General features: G+C 40.7%; 1 pseudogene; it reads left to right on the forward strand.

Annotated features, from left to right (window-relative positions):
* Window positions 1–19,433, forward strand: part of LOC131400368 (uncharacterized) — a 380,884-nt pseudogene that overhangs the window by 37,689 nt on the left and 323,762 nt on the right.

The raw sequence follows: 19,433 nt of genomic DNA on the forward strand, positions 1-19,433 counted from the left end.
CAGAGAGTTTTAAAAATGCACACACCAGGGCCTCCAGAAAATCTCATTTAATTGGTCTGGGGTAGGGCTGGCCATAGGCGTTGTGTTTTGTTTTGTTTTTTGCTGAGGAATATTTGCTCTGAGCTACCATCTGCTGCCAATCTTCCTCTTTTTTTTTTTGTATGTGAGCTGCCACCACAGCATGGCCACTGACAGACGAGTGGTGTACGTTAGCACCCAGGAACCAGACCCAGGCTGCCAAAGTAGAGCACGCCGAACTTAACCACTAGGCCACCAGGGCTGGCCTGCCATAGGTGATTCTAGTGTGTGGCCAGGGTTGAGAACCACTGCCCTATAGTAACGTTTGAGGAATTCAATCCACTGGTGATTGTGGGTCATATGTTAGTATGCCAGAGAGTCATCTTTTTGTTTAATATATGGTTTTCTTGGTCCCACTCCAAGTGATCCTGAATCAGTGAGTTTAGCAAGGTGCTTGGGCCAAGAAGCTGCATTTGTAGTTAGCATGTGATTCTGATGCAGTGGGTCCAAAGAACACACCTTCAGAAACAATACCATGAAGCCACTGCCTTCGTCCTCTAAAGGCATCTGGGTTAGCTTTGAGAAAAGAAACCAAGTAAATGGCATGGGGTCTGTTCTTAAAATGAAGTGGAACTGTTTCCATCCTCCAGCCATCAAACACAGAGGTGTTCATATCTCTGGTGAGTGGTTCCAAGGCGCCAAATTTTCACCTGCCTTAGCTCAACACCAGTTTGAAATGCAGGCTGAAAACAACCACTGTTCCTTCTGCGATGTCATTGGTCCCATTAAGACAATCGTCTCACACATTTTTGATCCAATGGGCATTACGATAAACAATTGTTTCCTTTTCACCCAGGAGCCTTGCAAAGAATTGAAAGAATACAGTATTCTCATTTTTAAAGATGGAGAGATTGAGGCAGAAACTGACCCTAAGGCAGGGCTATATTAGATTGGGGAAAATCAAAACCCTGATTTGATTTGTGTCAAAAGCACTTTAACATCTCTGACCTAATTTTTTCTTACTAATCCCCTTATGAAGCAAGGCTGGGGCAGGTGTCACTCTCCTCAGATCTGACCTTATCTATGAGAGAAGCAGACAAGCAGCTATTGATGGGATCTTAAGGCCCCACTGCCTCTAGACCCCCCACCCCCTTATCTTTGATTCCTCAAGTTCCATCTTAATCAGTCATTCATTTGGGCTAAGTTTTGTCATCTCCATGGGTCTTTTCATGTGCAGATACTCTAGGAGTAGGTTACATGGCATTGGACATTTTTAGCAGGCGGCCTCTTCTTTGCGAGGGTAGAGAACAGCCAGGGAGAGAGCACTGAGAACCAAGTAAAAGGGAAGCATTACCCAAAGGGGCAAGAGCCCCAGAAGATGTGACTCAGGAAGGAGGATGTTTTAGATCAGCTTCATCTATTTCCCATGTCACCTGGAGCAGACCCTGGGGCCCAAGTGCAGATAAAGTGGTTCAGGGACTTTGCCATGTTTGTTAGAGCTGTGTTTAGGGACACATTCTTCATTAATAGCAAAAATATCAAGATTTGAGAGGAAATAAATTGCCTTAGAATGAAGATATTATCTACCTACTGTGTCTCTTTAAAATGTTGACCTTTGGGGAATTTAAGTCTTTCAATACTAAATCAGTCTGGGTGATATTGAATTATACCCTTAACATAGGAAAGAGGCCCTCTTATTTTCCTCTTTGGAAAAGGAAAGCTATTCTTTTTAATTTCCCCCACTCTGTGTTAATTTGAAGATTCATCTGTGTTTTCCAGACTCTTGTCTTATCACTGTGGCTTGCGCATTCTTTGAGGGAAAAAAAGAGAGGATGGTCAGTAGGTGACCTTAGTAATGTCAGATGGAGTTTGGATAGGACCAAACTGAAAAATCTGGACTCAGAGTCCAGAGCTCAAGTAGGCTCTAAAGTTTGGAAAAGTCTAAATATGGGTGCCTCACTGTGGAATCTTCTTTATGGGGGATGTTCACATGGAGATATGAGTTCTCACAGCTAGTTCAGAGCAAACTACTGAGCAATATGTGCTCTCGTAGAGTTGAAGGCAAAGCCCAGGGGCCAAGAGTTCTTTGTAGGGTGATTTGGAGGTAAAGGTCAGAACAGAAAGGTCTTTATAGATAAAAGGGTGTCCCAGGCAGGCCAATGCCTTACTGTGCCCAACAGAGATAAGATTACCAAGCTGTTCAAAGATAAGTGGTTAAGCAGTCATGTTAGCTGCCTGTGGATATCAGCAGCTGGCATCTTAAACCTGAGACGCAAATGACAGAAACACAGCCATGAGGAGTTGGGTCATACGGGAAAAACAAGAAGCCCCTGACTCAAGACTGATCCAAAGGACAACTGAAGACCTGGGTTCTTGGTCCCAGCTCTGCCATGAGCTTACAGTATGGGACCTGGGCAATTCACTCATTTATAGAATGAAGGGGTTGAGATAGATCAGTTGTTCTAAACCATGATATGGCACTGGTGTATTGCAGTGCTCTGTTATCATTCGTCACTCATAGTATGGAAGTGTTCACAACCTTGGCCACACTTAGGGAAATGTGTCCTGCAGAAAATTGTCATTTAACGTGTGAGTGTCAGGGGCAAAGGTTGAAACTTAGTGATCTAGAGCACTGTTTCTCAAAATTTAATATGCTTACAAATCATCTGGGGGTCTCGTTAAAAGGCAGATCCAGATACAGTAGGTCTTGGGTGAAGTCGAAGGTTCTGCATTTCCGAACAAGCTCCCAGGTGATGTTGATGCTGCTGGTCCATCAACCGCATTACGAGTATCAAGTGTATAGAGTATCATACCAGCTCTGAAGTTCTATGAACTCACGTGTAATTACTCACTATCTTCCCACCCTTTCCTCTCCCCACCCTAGGTCAGGATTGGCCCCAGATATCAGGCTTCGATGAGTCTGCTTGTAGAGCCAAGTAGGTAAAATGTGGAACGAGGAAGACCATTACCTCAGTCTGACCCCATATGCCAGTAGTCCTGACTCTGGGTTCTATGAAACTACTAGCTCTTGGCTTTGGTAGAACTCCTTGCCACATCAAATTGGTTGGGAGTGACATCCTCCCTAAGATTCCACGGCATCATAAAGTTGGGCAGTCCATTTTCATCAGAGAGGCAGGTCCTTAAAGGCAGAGAAACAAACACTATTGGGGAGAAAGGGTGGTCAATTCACATGGGAACTTTTCCAAGACTTCTGGCGTTACAGTATCCATCTCACTTTACCTTTTGGTTTCATGAAGGTCCCAAGCCTTCAGCAGGTTTCCAAGCCTTCTGTCTTAGATAGTGAGCCCTCTTCGTTCAGCACTGTACACCCACGGTCTACCACAGCATATAGCACAGAGCAGGTGTTCAGTAAACATTTGTTGAATGTATGAATGAACAAATTAAGCAAGCAGAGCTACAGTTTGTTTAAGGGAAACTTCTTTGGGAAATTCAGCAAGAGGAGAAACAGAAGCAGCAGGAGGCAGAGAGCTGGGAAGCATGCACTCATTCAGCCATAATTGTCTGAAGTGTTCCTGCCCTTGTATTCCCCTTTGTTGTTCTGTAATACACAACAGGATGCACCTGCCCAGACATGGAAACTCTAGCTGGGTAGATAGGAAAGCTGATACAAGCCCCTGGTAATTAAAAAGCATTTGCAACTGGAATTGCCTTCTGGCAAATACAAAATGTTCTGCCTCCTGATGGGTGTAATGTGTTTACATGTGTTGAGAATATATAATGAACAGTCTCAGGATTATCTCCTAATCCTGAACACAGTAAAGGAAACAAGATCTATCCAAAATCACCCACTGGTCTGTTATTTATCACGTCAAAACCAAAAATTAGATTGCTGAAAGGCCAGATAGCCAAGGAAATCAAGTACGCTTTTCGATGGGTTTATTAATGAAAATAACGTTTAAGCTTTTCTGCCCTAATTTCCTCAGGTTTCTTACTCCTTGATCCTACTTATCTCTGAATTTCTAGCCAAATAATAGCACCAATGCCCATTCTAGAACTTTCAGAATGATCTCCTCAAACAATTTACACCAAGCTTTGCAAAACCTAGGGGAATTTCTATTTTGAAAGAGGACACTAATTAAACCAATGGGATGGATCAAAGAGAACATAAAAGAGGAGAAAATGGAGATGAGGAGGGAATTCTCATGGATCTTACCTAGAAGTCATGTAGGAAGCCACCTTACCTCACTGCCATGCCTGTTAACTAGGACCCCGCTAACCCCACTAAGCAGATTTGCCATCAGGAGATAAAAACAACTTGTCACAGCCAACCTAAATCCATTCATTTTACGGTTGTATTTCCAAATTAGCCTTGGAAAATCTCTCCTATTGAAATATTGGGACAGACAATAGTTGGTATCTGTTTGACTTAAAGGAGGACTCTTCTGTGGCCTCGTGGCTGCACTAAATGACTTGGCCCTCAAATTGGATAGACTGAGGTCCAAAAAGACCAGAGAAGTCTTTTGTGGCAAGTGTTGTGTGAATTTTCAATTGAGAGATCAGTGTGCTCCCCTGTGACCAAAGACTGAACTGCAGCCCCAGGGGAGGAGACCCAGAGCAGAGGTTCTTCCTGCTAAGGCCTCACCATAATTACGGTGTGGCTGCCCTGTTTTCCCGGGCAGAGGGGAAAGGGAAGGATATTCAGAAGAGTTTTAAATGAAAATCTAAATTCTCCTTCCAGCATTACTAATTTTCCCTTTGAAAATTAGCAACTCTTTAGTAAAAACCCTTGATAGAGCTCCATTAGGGTTTATGTCTGACAAAGAGTAGCTACTAATGGCCCTTAATGATGAGTAAGTGGATTGCTCAGAATATTACTTATTTAATGAAAAGTAATGGCTGTCTCACTGCAGCAAGGAGAGTGATGCTAAGTGGCCTTTTCACATGTATGTTCCTTTTAGTGCTAGCCTTTGTCGGAGCACACACACTTGACAGACTCTAAACAAAAAGGACTCATACCCACCTGGTAAGAACCACTACAAAACACACCCAGAAACTGCTTTCAGTCCATTTTCCAAATGCTCCATTGTGCTTCCAACCAATTCTCAACCTCTTTGTGTTTCTGAATGTTGGAGACCATTGATCTAATGGAAACGAACCCGAGAGTAAGGAAGTCTAATTTTTTCCCCTGAATCAAAACTCCACTAAGTAGCAGGATGATGTCAATGATGACATCTGTATCCTCATCTTGAAAATAAGAGGCTTGGGCTCAAGGGCCTTAAAGGCCCTTCTTTCAATGTTCCTGAGCTTCTGTTCAGTTTGTAAATGGAAAGGTGATGTTACTGAAGCACACACTTGAAACATGAAATTGATTGGTTGATTGAAAGCAAAAAACACTTTGCAGGCTTGCTGGCTTCTGCATTGATTCAGCGCGCAGAGTCTGGGAGTAGCCCCCTAGCACTCTTCTTGCCCAAAAAGTATTTGAGAGCTGCTACGTCTCCATCATCTTATTGGATTCCTCATGTTTTCATAACATAGCTTTCCTCATCTTCGTGGTATGGGGAGTCTCTTGCCAGGATTCTTTAGTTAATCCGTACAAAAGAAACTACAAAAAGCAAACAAACATCTTGGGAAAGAATACAATAAATAAGGGAATGTAGATTAAAACAAAAACCAAAATGAGGTCCCCTTCTCAGTTTGGGAAACTCCTATGTATTTTGTAGGATCCAACTTCCCTGATAAGTTTTCTTATGTTCGAGAAAAACAGAGATAAACTCATATCTTTAATCCATTCCCAATTTGCATTCCTAGGAAAATGTATACAGGCCTGTGTTATAGCACTTACAACATTCTTTTCTCCTTATCTACCCAACAAGATTGTGAATTCCTCCTAGGCAGTGCCAGTATTTTATTCATCTCGGTGATCATGGTACCTGACACAATGCTTAACTCATTATGAGTTTAATAAACATATGTTGAATACACGCACCATTTATACACATTATTCAACTAACAAAAAACAAAGAAAAATAAATTTAAGATTGTTGTCAAGGGAATCAAGCATACTCATCAGCTACTGGTGTCAGTATATATTGGTACAATATTTTTAGGGCCCAATCTGTATCAAAATCCATAAAATGTTATCAGCCTTGAACTCAGTAAACTCAATTCTGGGAATTTCTCCTAAGCAATAAGTCAAAAGAAGAAAATAGATGTATGCAACAAGCACATTTATAAAAGTATAATGAGAAGTTCTATTGAAATGGCTTAAAAGTCCAACAACAGGGCAATTATTAAGCAAATTATAATATATCAGCTCGGTGGAATAGTAAGCAGCCATTGAAAATGATGGACAAGAAATTGTGTAACAACAGGAAGGAGTATTTATGAAACACTAGAAGGTTTTGAAAGGAGAATGTAGCAACGTATGTTTACAATGATTACACCTAAGTAAATTAAGTAAGTATATCAATAAAGTTTGGAAGGGAATGAAGGGAAACGAAAATAGTTATACTTAGTTGGTAGAGATTGAAACATTCTCTTTTAAAATGTCCTTTAATGTTGTTAAAACATTATTTTAATGAATTTTTTAAAACTAAATTATAAATGGACCCTATCTTAAAAACAGATTACGGTCTTGAGATTCATTTCTAAGTCAGACGCCTAGGACACCAAAAAATGTGCATGGTGTTTGTGAGGAGTCTCAAACCAATTCAAAATATCCTACTGGAGTTAACCAAGAAATAACTTAAACACTGTGAGTTTTCAATTGAAAAATAGTATAAAACTACATTGTTGCAATAAAATAGAAAAAAGAGACTTTTTTACTTCTCTTGAATGCTGGTGATACTTATGGAAAAGCAGGTTTAGTTAGAGTCAGATGAGAAGATAGACAAATACTTTTGTTGACATTCTGAAGGGGTCTTTGGACCGTTTCAAGGATTTTAGCAGTTTAGGGCATTGGTTCTCTGTATAATTTCATATAACAATTTATGAATTTCTCCTTGATTCAAGTGCATCACTATCATTACTCATGCATTTTAGGCGTGATTAGGATCATTTTTTTAAATTTTTGACACACAAATGAGATGAATATAGAGGGAGACAAAAAAGGAACTTTCCTGAGGTAAACTCAGAGTTGAAAAAGAAACAACTAAAAGGTGGTTGAAGCAGATGTACCCAAAAATTTAAGAGACTAAAATGAAATTGTATAGATAAAGACAAGGCCAAGTTTATTTCTGATAATCTAGCAGAAAAGTATCTTGAGTGATCCTCCTGCCTTAAAAACACAGACACACACACACAATAAACTATAAATGTTGAATGAAATATCTTAAAGGCATCAAGGAGCTGGAAAAAGAGTTAGTAGTTGCCAGGCCAAAATGTGAAGTGAAGGCTGGAACTCAGAGAGGTAGCTGAGCATTCATAGTACTTCTGAACTAAGGGCATTTACTGTACCTGGAAAATCTCAATTTGAATTTTCATGGCCTCCTGAGGTGTGGGTGACAGAAGATTAAGCTCAGAGCCATCTAGGATGGGGAGTCTCATACTGATTATGTAATTATAATGCTTTATGGCGTCAAAAGAACAGAATAGAACTAAACAATATATAGCAAATATCTGTCTTTCCGTCTATCTATCCATATCAGGAGAAGAGTAAATGTAGTTAGTGTTATAAGGTCTAAAAGTTGTCCAGGAGACTAAGAATATGATCACAATATTTTTGATAAGTCAAGCATGCGCGTTGCCATTTCAAGGATAATCATTAAAAGCATAGAAACAGTCTATAAATTCCAAATTAATAGAGGAGAAAGTGGAATGTAAAATATATTAAATCCATCTAAAATAATGGAGAAAGAAACATAGAATAGGCGTACAAAAGAAACAGAAGAGCTGAGACAATTAGAAAGCACAAAATAATATGGTAGATACAAATCCAAAGAGATCATTAATTATATCAAATATAAGTGGACTAAAAGCTCTAGGTAATAAGAAAGACCTTCAGACTAGATTAGTAAAAAGGTCAACTAAATGTTGTTTATAAGAGACACGACAGAAAGATAAAGATACTGAAAGGTTGAAAGTAAAATATGGAAAGAAGATATGCCACGAACATGCTAAAGAAAAAGAAATACAGTATAGCTAGGTTAATATCTGTAAAAATAGACTTTGAGGCACAAAGTATTTCTTTTTTTTTAATTTTTTGTTAATTGAATTAACTGGTTTATAACATTGTATAAATTTCAGGTGTACATCATTATACTTCTATTTCGGCATAGATTACATCATGTTCACCACCCAAATACTAATTACAACCCATCACCACACACATGTGCCAAATTATCCCTTTCGCCCTCCTCCCTCCCCCCTTCCCCTCTGGTAACCACCAATCCACTGCTGGGTATTTATCCAAAGAACTTGAAAATACCTATGCGTAAAGACACATGCACTCCTGTGTTCATTGCAGCGTTATTCACAATAGCCAAGAATTGGAGGCAACCTAAGTGCCTATCAAGGGACGAATGGATAAAGAAGATGTGGTATATATACACAACGGAATACTATTCAGCCATAAGAAACAATGAAATCTAGACATTTGTGACAACATGGATGGACATTGAGGGTATTATGCAAAGTGAAATAAGTCAGAGGGAGAAGGTCAAATACCGTATGATTTCCCTCATTAAGTAGTAGATAATAACAAAGTATTTCTAAAGATGAAAAGGGTCACTTTGTAATGACCATAAGCTTAATTCACGAGAATGATACAACAATTCTAAATTTCTATCTCCTAATGTCATAGCCTCAAAAATATAAATGGCCTATAAAGAGAAATAGAAAAACCCACAACAGTGTGAGATTTTAAACACACTTCTCTCAGTAATCCATGGAATAAGCAGGAAATAAAAAAGAATATAGAATATTTAAGAAATACATATAACAAATTGTCCTAAGGAACAGATAGAGATCTTGACACGCCAAAACTGCAAAGTACACCTTTTTTCCAAGCTTACAAGGTACATTTTTATAAACTTAAAGCTTCAACAAATTTTCAGTCTTCAAAACCACACAATTCGCTTTATCTTAACAACAATACAATAAAGCTAGAAATCAATAACCAAAAGATAGCTAGAAAATACATTTGTAAATTAAGAAACATTTTTAAATGGGTGAAGTAATAAATTATAATGAAAATTAGAAATTAACTTGAACTGAAGGATAATGAAAACCACAATGAGAGACAACTACATACCCACAAAATTGGCAAGAATTAAGTAGTCTGATAGTACCAAAGGTTGGTGAGTCTGTGGAGCAATGGGGAACTCTCCTACATTGCTAATTAAAATGTAAATCGATCCATCAATGGAAAAAGAAAACAGTTACCTACATGAACATATGCACACTTTATGACCCAGTGATCCCACTCCTAGGTATATACCCTGAAGACTTTTGCATATATGTCCCAGGAGATGTGCACAGGAAGGTTCACAGTACTGTTGTTTGTAATAGCTCAAAACTGGAAGTAGCCCTGATGTCGGTAATAATAATGTCGATGATAATGACGATGATAATGATAATAATGTGGATGAATAGGTTGTAGAATATTTTTAAAATGGAATAGTGCACAGCAATTAAAGTGAATGAACTACAGGTACATGCAGCAATGTGGATCAATTTCACAAATATAATGAGTGAACTATGCTGTTCATAAAAGCATACTGTATAATTCCATTCATATAAAGCTTTGAAAAAGCAGGCAAACTAAACTTTAGAGATGTGTACCCAGGTGGTACTACTAAAAAGATAAGCAAGGGAATAATTAACTCAAAGTCAGCATTGTAGTTACCTCTGTGAGGAAGACTGAGAGGAGGAATGTGGTTGAGGAAGAAGCAAAGGGAGCTTCCAAGAGGTTGGCACTGTTCTCTTTTTAATTGGGGTGAAAGTTACACAAGTGCTCCCTTTAATAATATTCTTTAAGATATGCCTATGTTTTACCCGCATTTTTTTTTTTGTGAGGAAGATCAGCCCTGAGCTAACATCCATGCCAATCCTCCTCTTTTTGCTGAGGAAGACCAGCCTTGAGCTAACATCTATTGCCAATCCTCCTCCTTTTTTTTTCTTTCCCCTTTTTCTCCCCAAAGCCCCAGTAGATAGTTGTATGTCATAGTTGCACATCCTTCTAGTTGCTGTATGTGGGACGCTGCCTCAACGTGGCCGGACAAGTGGTGCAGTGGTGTGCACCCAGGATCCGAACCTGGGCCACCAGTAGGCGAGCGCGCGCACGTAACCACTAAGCCACCGGGCCAGCCCCTTACCTGCATTTTTGTATGTGTGATGTATTTCATAGAAATTAAATCTAAACAAATATATTAATTTTAAAAAACAGCAAGAAAAGAAGTGACTGCCTCTTTAACCTCATTTTTCACTCATTTATCAAGGATTCACTAAACAAATATTGAGTTTCTACTATGTGCCAGGTGTTATTCTAGAGAAGACACTGGAGATACAACAATAAAGATGACAAAATCCCTGTCTCAAACCTTTTGTGTTACAAATGAGGGAAAATCTGACTCAAACTGGCTCATGTGACTGAAATATCTAGAGGCAGGTTTAGCCTCCTATGAGGCTTGATCTAGCAACTCAATAATGTCACCAAGGTTCTTTCTGTCCCTCGGTCCTGTCCTCAGCAGTGTCAGCTTTAACTTCAAGTTCCACATGATACCCCCAGCAGCGTCAAATGTTCCCCTCCTGGCCATAAATAGCTGTAGCAGCCACATGCCCCGTGGAAGAGGGAGTCTGTCCTGAGGTTTGCCTTCATTGGACCAGCTTAAGCCTGGGTTATAGTCCCATCTCTGAAACAATCAGTAGAACAGCAGGAGGGGGAGTAAACTATGCTACCGGGCTTGGAGGAGGTAATGGGGTCAATATATTAACTCCAAGTAGATGGCTGAAAATCGTATTTGGGGTGTATCCGAAATCATGAATCAGGGGCCGTTGCCAGGAGAAAGGAGAATGAAAGTAAGAAAGGCCACTAAAATTGTTCTCTACAGTCCCTGCTGTCATAGAGCGTACATTTTTGGGAGGGGTGGGGAATCAGATAATAAATAAGTAAACAAATAAATAAGATAGAAATAGTAATAATGCTATGACAATAATAGAATGTAAGCTCCAAGAAAACAGGGATTTTTATCTGTTTTGCTCACTACAATATCCCACTTGCCTAGTCCAGTGCCTAGCACACATAGGCCCAAAATAAATATTTGTTGAGTTGAATTGAATAATAAACAGGGTAAAATGACGGTCACTGCTCTGTATCACACACTCTCTGCTCCCAGCCAATTGCTCTCCTCGGGTTCCTTCTCTGTCACCTGCCTTCTTTAATGCTACTCTTCCCACCTGGGACCTCCTCCACTTTCCCTCTGTTTATCCGGGTCCTACACATCTTTCCAAACTTTGTTGAAACTCCATCTTCTTCAGGAGTCTTCCATGACATATCTACTGCTCTTGAACTTCTCTCCTCCCTGACCATCCCCTGCCCCTACCATGGCACTTATGAACAATGTGCATTGTAGCCTTAGATTTTATTACATGTGGTCATTTGCCATATACTCTTTCATAATGTTGACTAAAACTATTTTATCTTTACATGTTTTTAAATCCCAAACAGAACACGATTTACCTATGGATAAGCATTGGTTCTTTTCCTAGGTTAGCCATTTATGAGCTGTATATGAACTTGAATAAATGATTTGGCCACTCTGGGAGTAAGTTTCCCAATCTGTACTATGGGGGTAGTACCTCTCTCATAAGGCAGCTCTGAGTACTGAGATAATGTATGCCAGTACTATGTGGTAGGTACTTGATAAACTGCAGTAATGATGATGATGATGATGAAGAAAAAGGATTTTCTCCTTTCTCCACCCCTCCCTTCAGCACTTAGCCCAGTTAGGGATACATAAGAGCCTAATAAGGACTTACTGAATTGCCCAAAGATTCCCACTCCGTAGAAAGCTGCAGACTTGACCCCTCTTGCTTATTTGCCACTGGTGTGGGGACCCAGCCACTAGCCCACTTTGACTTCAGTGTCAACTCAGGAGGGAACTCACTGAAGCACGAGCAGCTAAGTCCCCACACTGCTGAAATGGAGAAGCCGGGAAGGAAGAGCACAGCAGGAGCAGGAGCAGCCATTGGTTCCAGCCGTGGCTCTGAGACTGAATTAACAAGCACCTAGCATCAGCGTGGGCTGAGTGGCTGAAGAGACACACAGTAGTTTCGTAATTGACGCAAATGACCGTCTGTGTGTGCCTGGGTGCTGGCTGAGTTGCCACGGGGGTGGAGGCGGTGCTATTATGCTAATTCTTGTGCATCCCACAGGTCATAAGAGAACAGATACTTCATCAGCCACAGGAGGACTGGCAGCAATTAAGGCAGTCACGATGCCATGAAGTGGTATTAACGGAACAAATGAGGACTTTGTCTCTGGGTAAAACCACTCTGGACTTTTGGGGGAAAAAATTCCTGCCTAAATAATTTCTGTTTACTTTTTGTACTTGTAGCCCAAGATTGCTCAATTAGATCATTCATGAGCATGGTGTCCCCAAATGTAAAGAGTAAAATAGACAGGCTTTCCTCTAATCCCAGCTCCTTTACCCTGGCTCATCAGGATTAGAATATTCCTGCTGTCTTCTCAGCTACAAACTTCCCTGCAGGAGAATTGAGACCCAAGCCCTCGTCCAAGTCCACCCCATCCAGCACCACCTCCCACCCCTGAGCGAGATTGGAGGCTGAGGAAGGTCACTACTAAGCAATCAGGTCGAGTGAGTCAAGCCTGAGGTCCTGACCGGGCCATATCACTGGCAGGTGTGCTCAGTTCTGGTCGTTAAGAGCACAGGCTGTGAAATGAGATTGACCCGATTTTAAATTTTGCCATTTATTGGTTATGCGGCCTTCAGCAAACACTTAACTTCTCTAGGGGGAAAAAAATAGGACCTACCTTATAGAGCAGTTATAAGAATCAAATAAGATAATCCATGTACGGTGTTTGGCATGCTGCCTGGCACAAATTAAGTGCTCGATAAATGTTAGCTCTTATTATAATTATGGGCAAGGGCAGTGGTGATATTGAGAGCAATAACTTTGACCAAAGAGCTGGATGGACTGATGCTATCATCTGAGTTGGCTTGTAGCTGCTCATTCAGGCTGGCCTTCGAGTAGAATTGGTTAGTTTCATAAACCATAATTGAGCTAGGACACCTGCAATTTAAAAGAGAAAACTATTTTCTACAAAGCCTTAGTTGTCAATACCCAAGAGGTAGATTTGGTTCCTGCCAGCCCCAGCAATGGCTCTGACCACGTAGAGGTGGATCAGCACCCAGAGGATTTTAGGATCATTATGGGTCAGCATCCTCGTCGGACGGCTCGGTGGCAGCCTGCAGTGAGATTACTCACATGTACGGGTGGCCTCTGACCCCGGCCCTCATCTGTTCCCCTTTAATCGGTGTGTCGAGGTCCTGCAAGAAGCAGATACAGAGAGGGGACTAAATGTGCAAGGATTTCATTAGAGGAGACACCTGTAAGAGAAAATGGGTTGGCAGCCAGAGAGGCTGGGAGTGGCCTCAGACTGCAATGTAAGACTGAGCCTGTGAAACGAAGGTGAGAGGGCAAATTCAGCAGAGGATCTCAGAGCACAGCAGCCAGGGCCCTTGGTCAGTTATGTTCTCTGTAGTTGGAGGTCTGCAATGCACGTTATCATGACTGCCACAGTCAACGAGTGGAAAAATATCTGAAAGACAAAATGATCCAATTTGCAGATGACACTGAGATGCAATGCTTGGAATCCTGTCCTGCAGGTTTTGAATGCATCCTTTTTCAAAGGTGAACATATCCACGAGCTCCCCACATGAATGCCCCCATTTCTTGGGGTACCTCCCTCTATTCTTTCTTATCATGATCATTTGTGATTGTATAATCAGAATTACATTCTGACAGGTATGAGAAATCATATTGTGGAGGAATACTTTATGACATGAAAAGATATTCAAGATGTATTTTTAATTTAAGAAAAACCGGTTACAAAACCTGTATTTACAGCATGATTTCCATTTTGTTAAAACATTATGTATGCGTAGTAAAAAATATAGAAAGATAAACATAAAAATATTAACAGTGGTTATATTTAATTGCTTTTTTCTTTTGGCTGAGGAAGATTAGCCCTGAGCTAACATCTGTGCCAATCCTTGTCTATTTTGTATGTGGGTCACTGCCACAGCATGGCTGATGAGTGGTGTAGGTCGGCACCCGGGATCCAAACCCTTGAACGCAGGCCCCTGAAGCAGAACATGCCAAACTTAAGCACTATGCCACTGGCCTGGCCCCTTTAACTGCTTTTTAAACTTCTTTTTGTGTCTCCATGGTTTCTATTTTTCCACAGTGACTGTGTATTACTTCTGAGACATTCCCAATCATTGAAGCTATCATCTCTTTCAAAATCCCCAGCACTTATTTAACTCTACCTTCCAAAGGCTGGGGTGTGCCTCTAACTGGCTTGGCCTCTCTGTGAAAGGATAAAATGACCAAGTCGTTTATCTCAAGACTTGTCACTATTTCAACTGCCTTCTTGGTTTTTGACTCTTGCTTCTGGCATTGGCAACTGCTGACACCCTGCCTAGGTCACGATGCCCTCCCAGTGCCCAAACCCCTTTCCTGACTTAACTTGAAGCTGCTATGCAGTGATTCTCCACTGGATTTATTAGCAGCAATAATATTATTAATAAGTTTACCTCACCTCCTCTGTTTCCTAAAAATAATGGCTAACATTTATTGAGTGCTTACCATGTGCCAAATACTGTTCTAAATATTTTAAATGTGCTGACAGAATTCATTCTATCAATAACTCTATGAAGTTGGTTCTGTTATTATCCACATTTTACAGATGAGGAAATGAGGCAACAGAGGGGAATTAAGTGTGCCATGCTCACACAGTCAGTGAGGGGCAGGGCCTGGAGGACTAATGTTTCTTGGTCCTGCCTCCAAATGGTTATCCCTATCAACTGCCACTGCCCCGCACACAAACGTGAAAGATCTATATGCAACTTTTCGTCAGGCAGGGCACCACATGAGGCTTCCAGCTGTGACTTTGGACAACTTATATAAATCCTCTGAGCCTCAGTGTTCCTATCTGTAAAGAGGACTAGAACTTTGCAGAGTTCTTAAGAGGAATGAATAGAATAAAGTATGGGAGACACCTAATGCCAATTCGCAGTACAGGGACAGCACTCATTGAAGAGGACGGTAAAGAAGAAATGGGAATATTCACCTTCAGTTAATGGAAGAGAGGGGACTCAAATATGAGCACTTTTAAACATTCATTTTTGGGAAATAAAAAAGGAGCAAGATTGTGTTTGGAATGAATTTTCAGAGCAGTGGCCTGCAGAGTTTGGGCATCTGAAATTTTAGACAGTGAAGGAACCACATGACTAACACCTGGATAGGAAATGCACTGTCACTCATCTCAGCGCAGGGTGCTACGGAAGCACAAAGGAGGAGACCATACAGGAGGAGACAAGGAGTGAGGGCCTAGGAAAACTCCCTGAGAGAGGTGATGTTTACACTGAATTGTGAAGGGTAAATAAAGTTAACCAAGAAAGGGGGTTAGGGCATTCTATACAGAGGGATTAGCACGCACAAAGGCTCAGAGACAAAAATGGCATCATCATGATTATCACACCTTTCTTTTGAGTACCTGCTATGTTATAGGCACTATAGTAGATGCTTTCTATGTTATTTCAAGTCCCCAGACAACCCTGTAAAGTAGGCATCATTATGCACATTTTACAGATGAGCAAACTGAGACTTTATAGGTTCACTAGAGCCACGTAAGTGATAAACTTGGGACTGGAGTGCCCAGGCATGCTGGCTCCAAAGCCCAGACTCACTCTGCTGTACTGAGACCCTCTGAGACGTGAAAAGCCATGAGGAGTTTGGGGGGCCATGGACTATTCAGTGCAGCTGAGATGTGTCTGGGGAGTGAGAGAAACTAGGTTAGAGGAATAAGCAGGGCCCAAGTCCCACAAGGCTTTGAAGGCCGAGCTCAGGCATTAAGACTTTACAGTGAGGGAGTGACATGATCAGTTCTGTATTATAGAAAGATCTCTTTGGCAGAAGTATGGGGATTGAATCAGACGATCAAGATTGGAGACAGGAAGGCCAGTTGGAAAGCTGCTGTAGCAGCTCAGTGATAAAGCCTGAGAACAGGGGGCATAAATCAGTCAAGTGTCTGCTGATTTGGCAAATGGGTTTCTCAGAAAAGTTTCAGAATTCTGAGTCACTTGTCTCCAGAATCTTCACAAAGGCTCTGCTGCTTCCCTTCTCCTTCCCCTACTTCCCTGCCACTATTCCTCAGCATGATTCTAGATTCAAAAAAAAAGGGGAGCTGTCTAGGGAGGAGATCATAAAGCAGTAGAAAGCTATTACTCATTGATTTTTGGAAGCATGCCCCAACAATGCTGTGGCGGTAAGGAAACGTCTGTTTATATGTTGGTGGGATAGAATACAAGAGTGGTGTCAGCAAGCAGCAATTCTGCCAGTGCCACCAATGAGGCCATGTAGCCTCTCTAGCCAGGGGATGGGGAACCCTTCTCAGCCCCAGGTGTCTTACTCAGATTATTGCCGAGCAATGAGGAAGCCTCGGGTAACAGAGTGGTCCACTTCACTTTAATAGGAGGGATATACGTTCTGGTTGGTTACCTGCCAGCACTTTGATTCCGCGTTAGCTGCTCGAATACACTAAATGGCCCAAGCTACAATGAGAAGAGAGGAAAGCTCACTAACGTGGACATTAATACCAACTCTGGTGTTAACTTGCTGGGTGGCCTCAAGCAGGTAGACCGTTTCCCTTCTTTGACCCTTGATTTTCTTTCCCACATGTAAGGCAGCACAACAATGGTGTTAAGAACATGAACTCTGTTGCCAGACTGCTTGGGTTCAAATACCACACCACCGCTTACTAGCTGTGTGACTGTGGGCTAGTTATGTAATGTCCCATGTCTAAGTTTCCTCATCTGTAAAATGGGGATAATTATTATAGAGTTTTGATAAAGATTAAATGATTTAATATCTGTAAAGGACTTAGGACAGTACTTGGTGTGATATAAATGTTTGCTGTGGTTATTATTATCTAGTCAACGAGGCAGATGGACTGGATGTTCTCAAGTACTTCTAGAGACCTCTTTTCCTCTAACCTGAGTCTCTCCCTGACCATGGCTAGATCCTCACTATGGGCCACCCATACCCTCTCAACTTAGTTAAAGGGAGAATGCCTCCTTTCTTACAGCCCATCCACATCCTGCCCATCTGTTAAAGGCTTGCTCTACTCAACTCCAGTGCAGAAGCTTCTCTACATACATCCACTCTAAAATTTCCTTATAGCCTGAATTATTCATGGTATACACTCTAGCATGCCTTTATTTTTGTCATGAACACAATTCTTGCCTTCTCCACTCCACTGTTAGATCTCTAAGGGCAGAATTGTGTTTTCTACTTCTGAGACGCCCCACAGTAAGCCCATGAAAAGAACTGAATGACTACCTGATGTCAGAAGAACAGAGTGAAGCTTCTCTCTGAACCATTTCTGAATACAGTTAGCCTTGTGTGTTGGCAGTCTACATGGTGCAACGGAACATGACCAAGAAGACCTCCTTGTCCAAACTGTTTTCCTCACCAGGGCCAGGCACTCCAGCATCAGTAACCCATGTCTGTGTCTAGCTTTTTCCCTCTTTCTATAACACTTTCTAAAAAAGCAAATACTCATGGGATCCTTATAAGATGGAAAAGGTGGCAGGATTTCAGGATGGGAATTTGTGGAATAGTAGTGGAAAAAAACATGTAATTGGAAGTCAAGTGCCCCAGTTTCAATTCCTGGCTCTTCTTCTAACTCCCTAGGAGAACTTGCATCAATCACAAGCTCTTTGTGTTTCTGCCTATACAAAGAAAGATTATAGTATATAATTCCCAGAATCCCTTCTGGCTTTAGCCTTCTATGAGTCTACAAATGAGTCAAATAGTGAAAACGCAGGCACGCCTTCAGGTGGCTATGGAAATATTTCTTGCTTGATATTCATTTCTCATGCTCTGACGTTGTTGATTGGTACAACCAGCTCAGAAATCAATCTTGACAGCATTTATCAAAAACTTTAAAGAGGTTCACATTCTTTGATCCAATAATTTCATTTCTGTGAAATCATTCAAAATAGAGTAAAGCTTTATGAATGAAAAATTTAAATACAGTGATATTTATAATAATGAAAACAAAACAGCCTAAATGCTAAATCATGTGGAAAAGGCTAAGTAAATTATACAAGCCATTCATTTGATTATCAAGTAGCCTTTTAAAAATAACACAGCAGGAAAAATGTTTATGCTATAAAAATAAAACTTTTAAAGTATACAAAATTGCATGTAGAGTATTCTCATAACCATGTAAAACAAACAAATCATAAGAAAAATTATGCATAAAGGAAAGATTGAAGGGGAATATAACAAAATGGTGGGGCTTGGGTGTGAATTTTTTCCCGAATTTTCTAATATGAGCATACAACTATTTTATGATAGAAACAATACTGTTTATTTAAAATACTCTATTTAACAGAATTTAATATGCCATAAATTGTTGATGGATGCTGATTTCATAAATTTCATAGATCAGATGGATGCTGATTTCACGGACAATAAAATGTCAAAAATATTATCTCAGACTCTTGGACTGCCCAACTCCAGTCCTATTAATGAGTGGCCACCTCTGCCACTCTTTACTTGTGCGACTTTGGGCAATTCACTTAGCTTCTCTGAATTTCCATTTACTCCAAGTCAAAAATAGGAGTTAATTGCATAAAACAGCTTAGCACAAAGCCTGGCTCATAAGTTTTTTTGTCTGCCAAAATATGAACATGGGTTGGACGGTATGCTTGCATCCACAAAATTACTTCCCTAATTTTTACACTTTACTTACATTAATGAAAAAAGCATCGTGGTATAAAGGAAGGCGAAATCTAAACAGCAAAGGCCGGAGAACACCTTCCTATTATATACTTATTTTAAAAGACTTATCACACTCTGCAGAGAAAACGCATGGAGTTTATGTAACTGAAGAGTAGTCGTTTAAACTCTGGATGCCAAGCCCCACTGTAGGATTAGAAGGGGCTTTCTCAGGCATTATCCTCCTCCCCAGCACTATTTCCTGGAGCTAACAATTGCAGTCCTGGGCATAAGTGGATTGTAACAAAACTACCTATGTGATCATTTAGGGAGTAGATTTATTTCTTAATACCTTTCTCCTGCCCACAAAAGATTTGAAACAGCTACATTTAAAGATAAAATGGGGAGAGCCAAAGCATAGAATAAGATCCTGCTAGCAACAGATATATAGGAAAATATATATTGTTTGAAAGAGGAAACAGTGT

This window comes from Diceros bicornis, chromosome X (genome assembly GCF_020826845.1).
Source record: "Diceros bicornis minor isolate mBicDic1 chromosome X, mDicBic1.mat.cur, whole genome shotgun sequence".
NCBI lineage: Eukaryota > Metazoa > Chordata > Mammalia > Perissodactyla > Rhinocerotidae > Diceros > Diceros bicornis.